General features: G+C 37.3%; 1 protein-coding gene across 2 annotated transcripts in view; it reads left to right on the top strand.

Annotated features, from left to right (window-relative positions):
* Positions 1 to 60: 60 nt before the first annotated feature.
* CARF (calcium responsive transcription factor) overlaps positions 61 to 14,708 on the top strand; it is a 90,698-nt gene continuing 76,050 nt past the window's right edge. The window contains exons 1-2 of one of the 2 annotated variants that reach the window (XM_025893039.2): positions 156 to 2,534; positions 4,187 to 4,340. The gene's annotated coding sequence lies outside the window, so the exon portion shown is untranslated. Of the gene's footprint in view, positions 78 to 155; positions 2,535 to 4,186; positions 4,341 to 14,708 lie in introns of those variants that run through there. The other variant, XR_012374573.1, reaches the window with a different exon arrangement.

The raw sequence follows: 14,708 nt of genomic DNA, 5'->3' as shown, positions 1-14,708 counted from the left end.
CTGCGCTGCGCGCTCTCAGAAGGATGCGCCTGCGCATTGTGCTGGTCTCCATGGCAGGGCCTCGGAGCCAAGACGAGGTTGAGTAGACTCGTTTTGAATTTTCTCCCCTCTGCTCCGGCACCTTGTGAACTTCCCTCCTCGCCCTGTAGGGCTCTCGGAAGCGGCGGGACTAGGGGAGTTGGGGGTTTGGCCGAGTTGTCGGCGCCCACGAACGGGACACTACCTCCCAACCCCCATTTCTTTCCTCCTGCCTCCTCTTCCCGTCACCTCCTAACCAGCCTGCTCCCTGAAGCAACCGCTGGCCCCCGCCCCCATCTGCAGTCGGGCCCCGGTGGTGCCTTCCGCGCCCAGCCTCGGGGCCTTTTCGGGGCCCCACACGATGAGGCCCACTACCCCCCCTCCCGGGGCCGCGCTGGGGGGGGGGGGGGGCGCTCGGGAAGGCAGGCTGGAGAAGGAGATTAAGTGTCTGGAGGAGGGTTGCTGAGCCCCAGGACGCGCCACCGCCGCGGAGAAGGACCCGGACCCCTTGGGCGGGAGCGCCTAGTGTGTGGTCCTTCGCGCAGCCAAGAGCCCCGCTTTTTAGATTTTGTGTTTTTTGTTTTGTTTTGTTTTCTCCTTATGAGCCCATTTATATCTTCTGGTTAGAGGGGGAAAGGCGTCCTCTCCCACATTCTCCTACAATTTTTGACTTTTTTTTTTTTTTTTTTTGGTCTTGAAGTTACCTAAAGGCCTATGCCTTAATCTAAATGGTCCGGAGAGTTACTCTAATTGAATTTAGTTATTTCGCTGTGGGAGGGTGGATGGAGAGATACTATCTAGATCTCAAAGTCACATTTTAAGTCGTTCGCCAAAACTGCAAGAGACATCAGTTTAGAATCAGGCAGAACTGGATTGCAGAATTTGTGGGCAGAGCGGTATGTGTGCAGGTGAAAACAACTAAAGTTTTCCTTTACGTTGTTTAAAGATGCGCTGCAATTAAGTAGGCACCTGGTATTTAAATAAACCATAGCCTATGAGAAAGTATTTAAACAATTGTAAGCGGAAAAATAATCTTTTATTGGAAAGCAATGATAATGAAAGTAGGACTATTTTCAATTCACTCACCTTTCTATTATGCGGGCTCTCGAACCTGAATGCCTCAACTACTTATTAACCGCTCTGTGCCACACTTGGGTCACTGTAAGAATTAAACGCCACATAGTAAATGTTAAATTTATCACCATCATTATCATTTAGATGTCTGTTTGGCTAGAACCTTTGCCAACCTGAACAAGTAAGAGAATAGCTTCATGGTTAGAGGAATAAAAAGAAAATCTCTCTGCTGAAGTCCTAGGAAAGGAAGGACTGGGCTTGCAAATAGAACCTGTGGTCATTTAACCATGTGATTCATTGTAATGGTGAGAATTGTATGCCTTAGACCACCTGAAGCTTGAAACACTTTCTTAACTGAAGTCTTGCTATTTAATCCATATTTTCTGAATTTGGTAGACATGGAAAGAAATTTAACAGTTTTAAACATTTTCCTTTAATCATAAGTGATTTTTTTAGTTACAGCAGTAAAATTGCCTGAATTAACATTCATAGAGCTGGAAATAACCTTCATATAATTAGGTTCTTTTTCAGATTATTTTTTTACTATTGATAAAATATTATTGGTTAAAATATCTTTTAAAAATTTATAGTTAGAGGAGTTCCTGGCTGGCTCAGTCAGTGGAGCATGCATCTTTTGATCTCCGGGTTGTAAATTCAAGCCCAAAATTGGGGGGGGGGGGATTACTTAAAAATAAAATCTTAAAAATAACAAAAAAGGTATGGTTTAATAAATTTTAGTGATCATTAATTTGACATTTAAGAAAGTACAATACCTGATAGTCACTATAGGTTGATCTTAATTTGAATTGAGAAGTATGACCAGTAAGATACAGAACCTAAATATATACTTAATAAGATAAAACTTCAATTTGCAAAGCAGAAATGTTGAATTCACTAAAGTACATTTTTCATTTGAGACCGTCCTTTAGTTAAGGAAAATTGTAAGTGTTCTAGAGTAACTGAACACCCCCTGTGGTGGCTTTGGTGTTTTTTAAGTAGTGACTCTTGTCATATTTGGTGTTCCCTCCATGCAGTACTTAAGGTAGTACTTTTGAGTGTTTTTCTTAGAACATTAACTTCAAGCTTTTTGTTCTTGATGATTTCGTATGTGAGTCATTTACTGTGGTCTTCGTGAAGACACATTGTTATCTGGAAGATCACAGCTTGGAAGATATGTGTCTATTTATAGGTTTCTTTTTTTCTGCATGTAATGGCATGGTATGGTATGATCTGAAGACTATGCATGGGCTTCAGAGTTCTGTTTGTTTTGGGGTTTTTTTTCCAGCTTAGTTTTGAATCTGAGCTCATACTCTCTCTGATCTTAATTAAGTTACTTGACAGCTTTGGTTTTCTTACCTACAGAGATAAAATCCAACTCAGTGAATGTGAGGATTAAATGAAATAATCTGTATAGCTCTCAAAGAGCAAAGAGGTACAATGAGGTATGTATTTACAGGGTAAAAAACGGCTAGAAACCAAGATTATAGGGAAGTTTATAGAGAGGGCAAACCTTAGATTACAGAGACATTGTGAACACTAGCCTTAAATTTTTTTCAGTGAAAAGTTACTATTTATATATTTGCATACATTTAAAATTTTGATGTTGACAACACATTATAACTTCCAAACCCATCTTTAAAAAAATAGTTTTTTTTTTCTTTTAAGATTTTATTTATTTATTTGACAGAGAGAGACACAGCGAGAGAGGGAACACAAGCAGGGGGAGTGGGAGAGGGAGAAGCAGGCCTCCCACTGAGCAGGGAGCCTGATGCAGGGCTCGATCCCAGGACCCGAGGACCATGACCCAGGACCCCAGGACCATGACCTGAGCTGAAGGCCAACGCTTAACGACTGAGCCACCCAGGCACCCCCCAAAATAAATTCTATCAAATACTTGTGAACTAGGAGTCTTGATTTAATTTTTGACACCACTGATTGATAGTAATTTTGTATACATCATAAAAAGAATATTGTGTCATTTACCTACCCTAAAAGATGAGAGAAATTTTATTTTCTAAAGTACTTTTGAGCAACATTTTCTTAATGTTAATAAGTTAAAAGATCTAGCCCTGATATTTAATATATTTCAAGATCCTTTGAATCTTAGGACACTCACAAAGGACGTAGAATTAGGAGAATCTCTAAGACTAAACTAAAAGTGGCTTCATCATTCAGTTACCCTGTTTGGGGATTTATTTTCAGGTAATTGGTTTTAACAGATACATTTTATCACACAAAAGTCTAGAGGAAACTCAACAGAATAATCAGATGTTAAGAGAGAATTACCTGTAAAGTTTTGAACAAATAAAATTTGCTGTTGAACAAAAGCAAAACAGCAGTAGCCCAAATATGGTCCACAGAGATATGAGTGAATACAGCCTGAATAGTCAGTCTTTTCCTTTCTGCCATGCATTAAATATGTATAAACAATAAAAAGCCCTTTTTCCCTTTAAAATATGAAACTTCTATTTTAATAGTTTCTTCCTAATATTTGCTTTTGATATAAGGTAAAATCCACTTTTTTAAGTAATGTGAAATATTCTAGAAAGCAATTTGACAGCAAAATGTAATGCTTTAGTGTGTGTTGTGAACTTCAGTCATTAGCTGTCTATACGTGTAATACTTCTTTCTGTTTTCTTTATGTAATCCCAATACGATTTGCTTAAAAACTAACCTTGTCAAACCAGTTCCAGGATTTTTTACAGGGTGTACAGGTTTAGGGAGTGCAGTCTTTGTTCTCAAGCTTCTGTGGTTCCAAAAAAAATGCCCTGTTAGTAAATATTTCATGAGAGATGCAATTTACTGGGGAGGTCTTTGTTTCAGTAGTAGTTAAGGAATGTGAGTTGCAACAAAACCATAGTCCAAACACCTAATTTTAGATAAGGAAACTGACACAGATTAAGTCACCTACTCCTGGACACATGCAGTTATCTATAAAGACCTAATCTTTAGTTTTCTTCAGCTGAGTTAGTTGATGGTTCTACTGTACCGGGATGGTAATGGCTATTTTATAATAAAACCTGGATAACAAAATCTAGTAGTTTTCTTTATGTGTAGGAAAAGAACATATACTTTGAATACCTTCTCATTACAGAAAAAATGCTGCTGTGAAGACATAACTATAGCTCTCACACAACTATCATGATTTAGTGCCCCCCAAAGGAAGAACTTAAGTGGACAAGAGAGGGCATTTCTGGGAATGATAAAATGCTTGAGGCCTGAATTTAAATTTGAGCTACTACCTGAAGGTAATACTTTTATTTTTAACTAATTGAAAGTAACAGATCTATAAAAGTTTATTACTATTATATATTAATGAAAAATCAGATTTCACTTTGTATATAGGTACTTTGTTCTGTTTATGTTTACCAGTTAGAAGAAAATACCTAGCTATTTAATATCTTCGTTCTTAAAAATTTCACTTTGACATAGTTAATTGAAAGTTAGGGGGCGCCTGGGTGGCTCAGTCGTTAAGCGTCTGCCTTCGGCTCAGGTCATGATCCCAGGGTCCTGGGATTGAGCCCTGCATCGGGCTCCTTGCTCAGCGGGGAGCCTGCTTCTCCCTCTGCCTGCCACTCCCCCTGCTTGCGCTTTCTCTCTCTCTCTCTCTCAGTCTCTCTCTTTGACAAAAAAATAAAATCTTTAGGGCACCTGGGTGGCTCAGTCAGTTAAGCGACTGCCTTTGGCTCAGGTCACGATCCTGGAGTCCCGGGATCGAGTCCCACATCGGGCTCCCTGCTCAGCGGGGAGTCTGCTTCTCCCTCTGACCCTCTTCCCTCTCGTGCTCTCTATCTCTCATTCTCTCTCTCTCAAATAAATAAATAAAAAATCTAAAAAAAAAAAAAACTTAAAAAAAATAAAAATAAAATCTTTAAAAAAAAAGATAATTTCTAACATGTACTGACATTGAGGTTAGAGGGGAAAATTGGATATTTTAAGTCACCCTGCATTTGTCAGGATTGAAAAGCGTAATGCAAATTGATGGGGGAATTAAGGGAGGAAGGAGTAATACTTTTCTTTTCACTTCAGTTTTTTTTTTTAAAGGATGTCTATAACAGGAATGTACTTTCAACTTCCAATTCAACAATTGGTTAGTCAATAGATATCAAAATCCATTTTTCCATATAGAAACTACTTTAAGTAGTGTTTTCCCAGTGTAACCATAAAAAACTTCTTTAACCTGTCGTACATACTGAAAAGAAAATTTTGAGTTTTGAGTTCCCAAAAGACAGCAGAAAAAGAGGGGCGCCTGGGTGGCTCAGTCGTTAAGCGTCTGCCTTCGGCTCAGGTCATCATCCCAGGGTCCTGGGATTGAGCCCCACATCGGGCTCCCTGCTCCGCGGGAAGCCTGCTTCTCCCTCTCCCACTCCCCCGCTTGTGTTCCCTCTCTCGCTGTGTCTCTGTCAAAAAATAAATAAAATCTTTAAAAAAAAAAAAAAAGACAGCAGAAAAAGAAATTATCTTTGAGTGGTAAAATCCTAGTCTGAACCAAGTCCTGAAGTGGGTGTTTTTCTGTAAACAGCATCCCCACCACCTTTGCTGGTACAGTTCCCTGGCATCCATCCTTTCCTCTTCATTGCAGCATAGCTCAGGCCTCTGCTGAAGCCCTTTTAAGTGTTCTGAGCTTCAAGTGTGCTTGCTTTCTCACGTCCAAATTAGACTTCCCGGGGTAACTATTCTGAACTCTTCTTAAATGAAGAAAGGGATATAAATTTACCACAAATTTGTTAATGACCGATACTCTGTCCAGAGTTTTTTCTTTTTTAAGAGAAAATGCTTATTATCTCCAACGAAAATTTCAGCGAGGGTAAGAGAAAGTAAATAAAATGAAAAAGATTTAGGCCAGTAGGGATAATTTGTAATGGGATCAAGGCAGCTCTTAGGAAACTGGGAGTAAGGTTTTAGAATTTTTTTCCCCTAAGCTGTTTGCACTTTTCACTTCTTCTCAAGCTCTGCTTTTGAATCTATTTGCAGAATGTTTTCTCAATGACTACAGTGCCTGCAAGATTAGAACTCTAGCTTTTTCAAGAGATCAGAGATGTTTAGATTGTTTGCAGGAGGGCTTTGGTGCTTTAGGGACTGCCTCTGAATTTGAATCAGGAGAAGTGGAGAACAAAAATGAACAAAAAATTTTCTTTTAGCATCTGTAATTTGTTAACGTATCAAAAAAAAAATTAAAGCCATGACTAATGAAGGAAGGAGGGAGTTTTTTTCTGTTACTTTGAAAGAATTCCTATTGTAATAATAAAGAGTAGGCTTTGGGATCAGTACATGTACCTTGCTTAGCCACTTAGTATATTTGTAATCCTGAGAAAGTTACTTAATTGCCTGAGTCTTATTTCCTTACATGTAAATTGGAGCAAGTAACTGAATCACAGGGTTGTTGAAAGGATTATATAAAATGACATATGTAAAACACTTTTAGGGGCACCGGGGTGGCTCAGTTGGTTAAACCTCTGACTCCTGATTTCAGCTTTCATCATGATCTCAGGGGTGTGAGATCCAGCCCTGTGCTGTGCTCCATGTTCACTGGGGAGTCTGCTTCTCTCCCTCTGCCCTAACCCTCACTCACACTCTCTTTCTCTCTCAAATAAACAAATAAATCTTAAAAAAAACCAAAACCTTTTGGCATAGTGCTTTACCGTAGTACTCAATAATTGATAACCTTATAACCTTGAGCAGTGAGCCTCAGTTTCCTTTTCTGTAAAATGGTAATACGTTTTACATCACAGAATATAGAGTGATTATTCATAATTCTAGCTAGTATTAAGTATAATAAACATTCAATAAACATTATATAGCTAAGACAAGTTCATAATCTTCATCTATTTTGTTTTAATAGTGTTTATATTTAAAACTCAAAGAGCTCTCAAAAATATATATATTTTTTAGAGATTTATTTATTCATTTTAGAGAGAGAGAGGGAGAGTGGGGGGGGCAGGGAGGAGCAGAGGGAGAGAGAGTCCTAAGCAGACCTCACACTGAGCATGGAGCTGGACGAGGGACTTGATCTCACAATGCTGAGAATACAACCTGAGCCAAAACCAAGAATCGGAGGCTTAAACAACTGCCCTACCCAGGTGTCCCTCAATAATATTTCTTAATCTTGACGTCATCATGTTTAGACAGTGAACATTTCAATATAATTAATTTACTTTAAAAAATTGAATTGTATTCTTTTTTTTTTTTTTAAGATTTTTATTCATGAGAGACGGAGAGAGAGAGGGAGAGAGAGAGAAGCAGAGGGAGAAGCAGGCTCCCAAGGAGCAGGGAGCCCGATGCGGGACTCCATCCCAGGACCCTGGGATCATGACCTGAGCCAAAGGCAGAGGCTTAACCATCTTAGCCACCCAGGCGCCCTGAATTGTATTCTTGACAGCGATTATTTCAGTTTTAATACATCCCTCAGTAGTACCTTATTTACGGTTGAATCTAACTTTGTAAGACTTTTCTTTTTGAATAGTGTTCTTTTATTTTTCTACTCTGGACATTGGATGATTTACAGAAAAATCAATAGATTTACAGAAAAATCGAGCAGGGGCACCTAGGTGGTGCAGTCAGCTGAGCTTCCGACTTGGTTTCAGCTTGGGGCGAGGTCTCAGGGTGGTAGAATCAAGCTCTGCCTCCAGCTCCACACTCAGCACGGAGTTGGCTTGAGATTCTCTCTCCCTCTCCCTGCCCCTCCCACTGTGCATGCTCTCTCTCTAAAATAAATCTTTAAAAAAAAAAAAAAATCAAACGGAATACAAAGATTTCCATATTCCCCCCCACACATACATTTCTCCTCTATCTGCTAGCACACGGTTTTCCCTTTATTAACATTTTGCATTCGTGTGGTACGTTTCTTTTTTTTTTTAATATTTATTTATTTAGTAAGCTCTATGCCCAGCACAGGACTAGAACTCACAATCCTAAGATCAAGAGCTGCATGCTCCACAGACTGAGCCAGCCAGGTGTGGCATATTTCTTAAAGTTAATGAACCAATATTGATAGATTATTGTGAACAAAAGTCTATAGTTTGCATTACTATTTGTGTTGTATAATTTTATGGATTTTGACAAAACCCATGTCAAAATGTCATGGATCCACCATTACGGTATCAGAAAGAATTGTTTCATCACAATAAAAATCTCTCAACCTGTGGCAACTATTGATCTTGTTACTGAGTCTATAGTTTTGCCTTTTCAAGAATGTCGTATATTTGAAATTATATAGTATGTAGCCTTTTCAGAGTAACTTCTTTTACTTATTAGTATGCACTTAAGGTTTTCCTTGTCTTTTGTGGCTTAATAGCCTTTTTCTAAAATTGAAGTTCACATATAATAGCAGTTTCAGGTGTACAACATAGTGATTTGACAATTATAAACGTTATGAAATGCTTACTGTGGTAAGTGTAGGTACCATCTGTCATCATAAAAAGTTATTACAATACTATTGACTATATTCTATGCTGTACTTTTTATCTTTGTGACTTATTTTTTTTGAGAGAGAGCAAGCAAGCAGGGAGGAGGGGCAGAGAGAGAATCTTTTTTTTAAAAGATTTATTTATTATTTTAGAGAGAGAGAGAGGAGAGGGATAGGGGAAGAGGGAAAGAGAGAATCTGAAATAGACTCTGCACTGAGCACAGAACCTGACATGGGGCTCAGTCTCACGACCCTGAGACCATGACCTGAACTGAAACCAAGAGTTGGACACTTAACTGAGTGAGCCACCCAGGCACCACATGACTTATTTTATAACTGGAAGTTTGTATCTCAGTTCCACATGTAAGAGAGATCATGTGGTATTTGCCTTTCTCTAGTTGGCTGCATATCTTTAGTAAAGTGTTTGTTCAAATATTTTGTCCACTTTTTGTTTGGTTATTGTCTTATAAGTGAGTTGAAACAGTTCTTTACGGAGCTGGGATACAAATTCCTTTATCAGGAATATGTTTGGCAAATATTTTCTCCCAAACTGTAATGAATAAAAGTTTTTAATTTTGATGATGTCCGTTTTATCGATTTGTATTTTCATGCTTTTTGTGTCATGTTTAAGATATTTTTTGCCAAACCCACAGTCACAGATTTTCTCCTATGATTTCTTCTAGAAGTTTTATAGTTTTACAGGCCATGATCTGTTTCAAGTTAATTTTTTTTTATTGTTTGAGGTAAGGGTCATTTACTGTTTTGCATATAGCTATTGTTTCAGCTCCATTTGTTGAAAAGACTGTCCCTTTTCTCTTAATTGCCTTGGCACCTTTATCAAAAAGTGGTTGAGAATGGGTGCCTAATCTCGCTTGAGATTCTCTCTCTCCCTCTGCCCCTCCCCCTACTCACTGTCTCTCTCTCAAATAAATAAATCTTTTTTGTTTGTTTTAATTTTATTTTATTGTGTTATGTTAATCACCATATATTACATCATTAGTTTTTGATGTAGTGTTCCATGATTCATTGTTTGCGTATAACACCCAGTGCTCCATTCAATACGTGCCTTCTTTTTGTGTGTGTGTGTGTTTTCATCTATTTATTTATTTTTTATTATTGTGTTATGTTAATCACCATACATTACATCATGAGTTATAGTGTTCCATGATTCATGCCTTCTTTAATACCCGTCACCAGGCTAACCCGTACCCCCCACCCCTCATCCCTCTAGAACCCTCAGTTTGTTTTTTAGAGTCCATAGTCTCTCATGGTTCATCTCCCCTCTGATTTCCCCCCCTTTCATTTTTCCCTTCCTACTTTTTTTTTTAACATATAATGTATTATTTGTTTCAGAGGTACAGGTCTGTGATTCATCAGTCTTACACAATTCACAGTGCTCACCATAGCACATACCCTCCCCAATGTCTATCACCCAACCACCCCATCCCTCCCACCCCCCACCGCTCTAGCAACCCTCAATTTGTTTCCTGAGATTAAGAATTCCTCATATCAGTGAGATCATATGATACATGTCTTTATCTGATTGACTTATTTCGCTTAGCATAATACCCTCTAGTTCCATCCACGTTGTTGCAAATGGCAAGATTTCTTTTTTTTTTTTGATGACTGCATACTATTCCATTGTATATGTATAAACCACAACTTCTTTATCTATTCATCTCTTGATGGACATCTGGGCTCTTTCCATAGTTTGGCTATTGTGGACATTGCTGCTATAAACATCAGGTGCACGTACCCCTTTGGATCACTATATTTGTATCTTTGGGATAAATATCCAGCAGTGCAATTGCTGGGTTGTAGGGTAGCTCTATTTTCAACTTTTTGAGGAACCTCCATACTGTTTTCCAGAGTGGCTGCACCAGCTTGCATTCCTACCAACAGTGTAGGAGGGTTCCCCTTTCTCCACATCCTTGCCAACATCTGTCGTTTCCTGACTTGTTCATTTTAGACATTCTGACTGGTGTGAGGTGGTATCTCATTGAGGTTTTGATTTGGATTTCCCTGATGCCGAGCAATGTTGAGCACTTTTTCATGTGTCTATTGGCCATTTGGATGTCTTCTTTGGAAAAATGTCTGTTCATGTCTTCTGCCCATTTCTTGATTGGAGTAGTTGTTCTTTGGGTGTTGAGTTTGATAAGTTCTTTATCGATTTTGGATACTAGCCCTTTATCTGATATGTCATTTGCAGATATCTTCTCCCATTCTGTCTGTTGTCTTTTGGTTTTGTTGACTGTTTCCTTTGCTGTGCAAAAGCTTTTTATCTTGATCAAGTCCCAATAGTTCATTTTTGCCCTTGCTTCCCTTGCCTTTGGCGATGTTTCTAGGAAGAAGTTGCTGTGGCTTAGGTTGAAGAGGTTGCTGCCTATGTTCTCCTCTAGGATTTTGATGGACTCCTGTCTCAAATTTTGGTCTTTCATTCATTTTGAGTCTATTTTTTGTGTGTGGTGTAAGGAAATGATCCAGTTTCATTCTTTTGCATGTGGCTGTCCAATTTTCCCAACACCATTTGTTGAAGAGACTGTCTCTTTTCCATTGGACATTCTTTCCTGCTTTGTCGAAGATTAGTTGACCATAGAGTTGAGGGTCCATTTCTGGGCTCTCGATTCTGTTCCATTGATCTATGTGTCTGTTTTTGTGCCAGTACCATACTGTCTTGATGATTACAGCTTTGTAATAGAGCTTTTGAGTATTGTAGCTTTGTAGTAAATTTTGAAATTGCAAAGAATGAGTCCTCCAACTTTGTTCTTTTTCAAGATTGTTTTGGCTATTCAGGTTCCTTGTAATGCGATGTGAATTTGGCTTTTCCATGACTAAAAAAAAGGCATTGGGATTTTGATAAGGATTGCATTGAATCTATACATTGCTTTGGGTAGTATTACCATATCCATTTCTTCCAATTCCAGGAGCACAGTATGTCTGTCCATTTATTTAGATCTTTAATTTTATTCAGCAATATTTTGTAGTTTTAATGTACAAGTCTTATACTTCTTTGCTTAAATTTATTCATCAGTATTTTATTCCTATTGATAAAATTGTAAATGAATCATTTTCTTAATTTCATTTTTGGTTTGTTCATTGCTAGTATATAGAAATACAATGGAATTTTGCATATTGATCTTATATCCTGTAACTTTGTTGAATTTATTAACTCTCATGGTGTTTTTGGGAATTCTTCAGGATTTTCTATGTATAAGACCATATGCAAATAGAGATAGTTGTACCTTTGTTCTTAGTATTTTCTCATAATCCTTTTAGTTTCTGTAATATTTTATAGTCATGTCCCACTTTGATTTCTGATTTTAGTTGTGTTTTTCTTCTTTTTTTATTGTCAGTCTAGATAAAGGTTTGTCAATTTTGTCAATCTTTTTGAAGAACCAACTTTTAGATTCATTAATTCTTTTGTTTTTCTATTCCTGATTTTGCTTATCTCTTCTCTAATCTGTATTATTTTCTTCCTTCCACTAGATTTCAGTTTAGTTGGCTCTTAAATTTGTTTTTGAGGAATAAAGTCAGGTTATTGTTTTGAGATTTTTTTTTTAATATGGGCATTTTTGCTCTATATTTCCCTCTGAGCACTGCTTTCCCTGCATTCCATAAGTTTTGTTATACTGTGTTTATCTGTCATCACCCCCTCCTGAGTTATGTGTATTTTATTTAGTACTTCAGTATTTTATTTCTATTCTTAAAACACACATACACAAAATTATAATAGCATTATTGTTATTTATACAGTGTTCATTTAGATTTTTCATAGAGTTATTAACTTACTAGCTTACCATTTTGCTAGCATCTCAGGACTTCCTTCTGGTATCATTTTTATTTTATGTATTCTTTAGAAATTTCTTTCATGTAGGATCTGTTCATTGTAAACTCTGAGTTTTTTATTTTTATTTTTTTTTTTTTACTTTTTTTAAAAGATTTTATTTATTTATTTGACAGAGAGAGACACAGCGAGAGAGGAAACACAAGCAGGGGGAGTGGGAGAGGGAGAAGCAGGCTTCCCGCTGAACAGGTAGCCTGATGCAGGGCTCGATCCCAGGGCCCTGGGATCATGACCTGACCCGAAGGTAGACGCTTAACGACTGAGCCACCCAGGCACCCCTAAACTCCGAGTTTTTTAAAATCTTAAAGTATCGGGCGCCTGGGTGGCTCAGTTGGTTAAGCAACTGCCTTCAGCTCAGGTCATGATCCTGGAGTCCCGGGATCGAGTCCCACATCAGGCTCCCTGCTCTGCGGGGAGTCTGCTTGACCCTCTTCCCTCTTGTGCTCTCTATCTCTCATTCTCTCTCTCTCAAATAAATAATAAAATAAAATCTTAAAAAAAAAAAATAAAATAAAATAAAATCTTAAAGTATCTTTCTCTCACCCTGTTTTGTGAAAAAAATGGTCTTGAGCATATATAATCATATACTGATAATTACTTTTTTTTATTCCCATGACTTCTGCCATTGTTGCTATTGAGTAGACTGCTGTGTATCTAATGTCAGTACCCCATGGGTGATCTTATCTCTCTGGCTACATTTTTAGATTTTGCTTTCTCTTTAGAATTTTGTACTTCTACTACACTGGGTATGGATTTCTTTTGATTTATTTTGGTACATTTTGTACTTTATCTGTGGATTCAGTTTTGAAAAATTGTTAGCCATTATCTCCTCAATACTGTCTCTCATCCATTTTCTCTTTTCTTCTGAGATTCCAATTATAAGTATGTTGTACTTTATTTTTCCTAGTTTTAAGTCTCTTCATATTTTTTTATCTTCTGTTTTTCATATGGTGCATTCTGAGTGATTTTTTAAAATCTGACTTCTAATTTAGTAGTTCTTTCTTCTGCATTTATTCTATTTAATGTATCCATTGACTTACAATTTTTATTTCTGAAAGTTCTGTTTTGTTTTCTTTCAGATTAAACTTTTCAGTCTTGTTGCTTGCTTATTCTTGTGATTCATTCATGTTTATTTCTTTGAGTTTTAAATGATTATTTTATATTCACTGTTAGATGGTTCCAATATTTGAAGTCTATAGGAGGTGTCTAAATTTACTGGCTCTTTCTTTTGATGGTTTATTTCCTTGTGTTTTTGACACTCTGATTATAAGCTTATATTTAATCTTAAACGTAAGATAACTAATGCCTTAACTGGGTTTGTGTTCCTCCAAATAATAGCTCCATTTTTTCTTACTAAACTATTGTCTCAGGATCTTTCAGGTTCCTAGTCTTGGGAACTTTAAGTTCGCCTCACCTGAGAGCTGCTTATCCAAGCCGTGGTTTCCCAACCATAAAATTTGTGTATTAGTACTGCTCTTGCAGAAATTTTCCTCTTTGCTTGTGTTTATCACTTGAATTTTGGCTCACAGCTTTTGCTTTTCTTTTGTGGTAGGGAGGGGATATGGAGGGCAGGGAATGGCCTTTGATTTTTGTTACTTCCTGTAGCAGCTCCCAGTCACAAAATATTTTTAGATAAACTTTCTGGGTTTTTTTTGTTTTGTTTTCTAGCAAGAGAGCCTTCTATATTATCTAATCTGCCATATTTCCATTAATGGAACTTTCCTTTTTATTTTTTAAACCATATATAAAACATATTATTCCTAAGTTTTATATGTAAATTAAATTAGAATACAAGTGATAATTTAAAATCTTAAACAATTTTAAGATATTTTAAAGTTATATATTAAAAATAAGATTGATTTTAACTTGTTGTAATTTATATTTGAGTAGAAGTATTTATAATATTTTGGAAATATGAAGTGGCAGACCTTGTAGATTTTCTGAAATGGTTAATTTTACAAATGTATGTGTGGATGCTATCACAGAAAAATAAGTTTTCAGTGTGTTCTTTTTTTTTAAGATTTTATTTATTTGACAGAGAGATAGAGAGAGAGTACATGTAGACAGAGAGGCAGGCAGAGGGAGAGGGAGAAGCAGGCTCTCCGCTGAGCAGGGAGCCCGATGCGGGGCTCGATCCCAGGACCCAGGGATCATGACCTGAGCCGAAGGCAGCTGCTTAACCAACTGAGCCACCCAGGCACCCCCAGTGTGTTCAAATATATATACCAACTGAGTACAAGGTATAAATTTAATTTAGGGCATAGGATGATTTTATTATTGTATATCCTGTGATGTGGTTACATGTGTTAAAATCCATAGAACTATACAGCAAAAAACAAAAAAAGGAAGTTCAATTTAATGCATGTT

Source organism: Callorhinus ursinus, unplaced genomic scaffold (genome assembly GCF_003265705.2).
Source record: "Callorhinus ursinus isolate GAN/ISIS: 27379988/994484 unplaced genomic scaffold, GSC_fseal_2.0 scaffold2, whole genome shotgun sequence".
Classification (NCBI taxonomy): domain Eukaryota; kingdom Metazoa; phylum Chordata; class Mammalia; order Carnivora; family Otariidae; genus Callorhinus; species Callorhinus ursinus.
This window is presented reverse-complemented; position numbering and strand designations above follow the sequence as displayed.